The sequence below is a fragment of the Miscanthus floridulus genome, unplaced genomic scaffold, assembly GCF_019320115.1.
Source record: "Miscanthus floridulus cultivar M001 unplaced genomic scaffold, ASM1932011v1 fs_155_2_3, whole genome shotgun sequence".
Taxonomy (NCBI): domain Eukaryota; kingdom Viridiplantae; phylum Streptophyta; class Magnoliopsida; order Poales; family Poaceae; genus Miscanthus; species Miscanthus floridulus.
Window position 1 is genome coordinate 55,206 of NW_027096289.1, and position 4,795 is coordinate 60,000.

General features: G+C 44.7%; 1 long non-coding RNA gene across 1 annotated transcript; it reads right to left on the reverse strand.

The window, feature by feature from the left end:
* Positions 1–205: 205 nt before the first annotated feature.
* Positions 206–3,049, reverse strand: LOC136530554 (uncharacterized). Its single transcript, XR_010777806.1, has 2 exons — positions 2,562–3,049; positions 206–2,410 (listed from the first exon to the last, which is right to left on the reverse strand). It is a non-coding gene; the product is annotated as an uncharacterized lncRNA (long non-coding RNA).
* Positions 3,050–4,795: the final 1,746 nt, after the last annotated feature.

Below are 4,795 nucleotides of genomic sequence, written 5' to 3' on the forward strand. Positions count from 1 at the left end.
ATCGGATCGATGCAGCCGTACAAACAGAGGTATAAGCCATGACGGTACTTACAGACAAACAGTGGAGGTCGACCAGATCGATGCAGCCGTACTTGCTGAAGAACTCGCCGAGATCTACTGTACTCCTACTCTTAAGGGGTGGCCGGAGCAAAAAAAAGTAAATAACTTGTATTTGATTGATTGTGTCTGTTTTACAATAGCCGGGGTCTGATATTTATACCCGAAGCCTAAACATGAATCCTACTCGAGCACGACTTGTTACAAACTTTGGCATAGAAGAAAACATCTCTAATTTAAGATAACTTGGACCCTAATCTTTCCCTTTTTGTAGAGTCTGATATGCAATTCCCTGGTGCCAACCACAGCTCATTATCGCTATCTGCTGACGTCATCCAAAGAGATCCGATTTCATAGTTGTATCTGAATCAGCTGATGCCGATCTTCATGCAATCGATTCCTTGATGGGCACAATTTTGGAAGCCTTCGAATTCCCACATTCTGCTCTCCAAATTTTGGTGTAAACAGTTACCTCACAGATATGGTTGTAGTAATGTGATAGTGATATGGTAGCAGTGTAAAAAAAGGTACATATCAGACTGAAGGTTGACTAAGAATGAACGACAAGGACATCTAACATGTACCAAATAAACATGGTCACCCATAGTAATTAGGAAGGGACGTTCTAACAGATTGAAGGCTGATATGAACTGTATAAATAGCATAGTTAGATCTGGAAAGAACCTGCGTGTACCGGAGAAAGCAACAACAATTGGCAAATGGGAAACCTACCTGCATATGATGAATCACTGAACATGTACGGAAAACAATCTCACATGGAATTGAAGCATCACAGCCAAATCTAATCATAGGAACTCTTATTGCTGCTCCTATGCGGACAGGGGAAAAAATAGGAAATTGAAGGGCCATGTGGAGGACGAGAAACCGTGACCAGAGCTTAGGTTAATAGCTAGATTAGAACTAATCAACAAAGGAAAGACGTAAAGAAAAAAAGAGAACTAATCAATGATGAAAGGTAGAAGCACAATCAAGGCGCGATGTTTATGTGAATAACCGTAAAAATGTGAATCCAGGGAATAATTTTACAGCCATAGATTGAGGCTGTAACATAGAGAATAGAAAACTGAGAAAAGTAGAAGAGGCTGTAACACAGAGAACAGAAAACTGAGAAAAGTAGAAGCACAATCAAGGCTGCAGTATAGAGCAAAAAAAAAAAAAACAGATAAGAGCAAGAGCACAATCGACTTACCTTAAGAAAGCAGAAGGAAGAAATCATATGTATTAGCAGAACTATTAAAAAAAACCAACACACTAATTAGTCCCTCGGAAGCAACCAACAGCTAAACAGATGCGAAAGACATGAACCCACGAAAAGATATATCTGTAACAAACTATGATAGAGGTTGTTTTAAAAGGAAATTGACTGTCCATAGCAACAACATATGTGAACGATTGTCAAGACAGGCTCCGCACAATCAGCAGAATGACAAAGAGACCGACAAATTATGGTTGTGCTTGTCTTCAACCTGGACGTAGGAAGGCATAGATGTTAATTTTGTTTTCTACTGAAGTATAAGCGTCGGGCAGTCACAGAGTTGGCACAACAGAAATTTATGGATGTAAACATATACACGCAGCAAGCGGCACCGTTGAACGACAGAGGAAACCTAAAAAGACAAGAATAGAAATATACTGTAAATGTAAAACAAAAATCTGAAAGGTAATGCCGCAGCGCTCCCAAACCCAATCTAATTAGCAAAAGATCAGATGCCAGCGGAGAAATGAGCTACAAACGACAAATTAAAATATGGAAACAAACTAATCAGCACGTGGTAGCACCCTCAAATGCCGCAAACAGGAAATCTAAGAAGAAAAGCATACCAATACACTGTAAATGGAAAAAAAAAGAAATTAAGCTAACTAAGCAGCACCTACTAAACCCGATCTAATTAGCATAGAGCAGAGGCCTACGCCAGCGGACAAATGCGCTATAAACCACAAACAAAAAAATCTGAAAACAAATTAATTAGCACCTAGTAGCACGCTCCAACACTGGAAACATGAAACCTAAGAAGACAAGCACACAAATATATTGTAAACGAAAAACAAAAATATGGAAGGTAACCAAGCAGCACCTACCAAACAAAGTGTAATTAGCAAAGAGCACATGCAACAGTATGCAGCAGACGAACGCGCTATAAATCACAAACTAAACCATGGAAACCAACTAATTAGCACGTAGTAAACCAAAGTCAGTTAACAAAGAACAGAAGCCAATTTTGCAGACACTGAAATAAAATACTAAGCATGGGAAATATCAATAAACTTGAAACATTCGCCTTCTTCCTTTTCTTTTGCGTGCCCTCCGTAAGCAAAACGTTGTAAACCAATCCTATTAGCAGAAAACAAAGTTAATATTGCAAACAACCCTGGGAGATGCAACCTTAATGTAGGCCGTCGCCATCAGCACTCTCTATATAAGGAAACTCGGCATGCATCTTGTACATGAAAAATTTCCAATCGAACAAAACAAGGAACCGTACATTGTGAATCAGGCGGAAACGGCAAACCTCGACGAAAACATGGATCTGGCGTGACGACGGCGGCGGGGTTCACTAGCGTCAACTGCAACGACGACGGAGGCTGCCTGTACCGGGGGCGGCTCGTGGCGATGGTGCCGCGGCGGAAGCCGGCCGCGCCAGGGGGGCACCCATGCCGCTGCGCCGCGCCGGCGGCCGTCCCGTCAGCAGGTCCGGCCGTGCCGTGCCAGTTTGGTGCGCGGAGGGCCTCCCTAGGGTTTGCGGCACACCGGGGGCCTTCCGGAGGCACAGGAGCGGCGGAGCCACGGTGCTGGAGAGGGCGCAGCGCCGACGCAGGTGAAGGGGAGGGGGGCGGCGTCGGCGCTGGGAGAGGCGAGGCGGAGGAAGGAAGAGGGTGGAGCGACGGAGCCAAGAGAGCGGCGGAGGAACGGAGGAGACGAGCGATGCCGTGGCCTGGAGAGAGACTGGACGGGATGGAGCGTTAATTTTCTATGGCCATTCATTTGCTGAGGCGTGGGCCTGTACAGTAGAGAAAATGTGGGGTAAACCAGAACCACTAGATGCAAATCAGACGGCAGTTATTAATTCCGCTAAGGTGGCCACTCTGAGGAGCGGCCGAGCCAAACTGGCTTAATATATAGGGCTTCTTTGGTATGGTTTATGTCGGCTTCGGCTTCATCTATTTTGCGCAAATCGAGGCACTATAGCGTGAAGCCGTTTTGTAAGCCGGGGTTAAAATGAACTAGAAGCCAGGAAAAGCTAGTTTTTCTGGCTTCACCGGTTTTGGCTTCACCGGTGAAGCCGTTTTGGATGAGCCGTGCCAAAGGGGGCTATAGAGAAACGGGCGGCTGGGGCGCAAAGCCTCCCTTGGCAGATGACGATTGTGGCCTCCCCCGGCCTCCCACAGGCGAATGGTAGCGGCGACCTCCGTGAAGCGAGCTATGCCACAGGTGCGGAGGTACGGCAAGGTGCTGATGTCTACATCGGCCATGCGGTGGGCGATTGAGAAGACCATGGCGAGGTCGCAGGTGGCGACGCATGCGGGAGACGCATACTCTCTCCGTCCCAGAATATCTGTCGTTCTCGCTTCCCGAGAAACAACTTTAACAAAATATATATTACAAAATATTATTATTTATGATACATAATTAGCAACATTGGAAAGATCTTTGAATCTAGTTTTTTAACAAATTTATTTGGAGACACAAATGTTGCACATATTTTGTACAAATTAAGTCAAAGTTATGGCACGGACACCGAAAACGACAGATAAATTAGGACGGAGGGAGTAGATCCGAGGAGCGGAAGGGCAGCGGCAGTAGGAGCAAAGAGGCAGCGCCGGCAGCATGCAGCAGCACTCTGGGATGGCAGCGGTGGGGAGGATATGGCGACGACTCGAGAAGTCGAGAGAAGCAAGAACCGCACACATGGAGCTTTGTTTTTATTTTAGTTCCGGTCCCGCAGCTGAACCAGGTCGGATGCGGTATTATACGTTCAGAAATGAATAGCTACGTGTATACCGCTATTCCACGCCTAATCACCGGAACTAGCGTACACACTCTCTTTCTACATGCTCCTGGAACTGCAGGTCACCGCTTTAGGGTATTACTTTCTGAATAAAAAAAGGTCAGTGGATTTCATTAGTATGGAGTTTCAATATTTTATTTGGAGTGCGTCTTAACTACTTCAGATTTCTATATGTATATGGTATTTGATCATTTGATTCTAATGAGTAAATTTATGTTAGATGCCGCACATATACATCACCTTAGCATTCATATATCTACATTTAATCCTCATTGCACTATGTTTTTCTTTCTGCTTTGCCACCGTTGGTATAGGGTTCGACATCTTTACAAGAAATGGTTAAAATTGCCCACTAATTTCACTTCGGATCTGCTTAAATTTCTTGATCCAATTGAACTATTGCCGCAAACTCCTATAATATTATAAGTCTCCATGGCAACGCGCGGAGGCATTGTTTTGGAAGAAGAGTCACAGGGTCTCGAAAGCTCCCAAGATCATGTCAGCAGGGAATCAATTGGGTGCGGATCAGGATCAGCTGATTCGAATGCAGCACTGAGATCGGCTTTCTTCAGCCAGCGCTGGCAGATAAAGACAAAGGCTACGATCGGCGCCAGGACGAAACATGATGAACTCTACAAAAGGGGAAAGATTAGAGTTCAAGTTATCTTAAATTAGGAATGTTTTCTCAAGGGTCAAAAATTATGATGAGT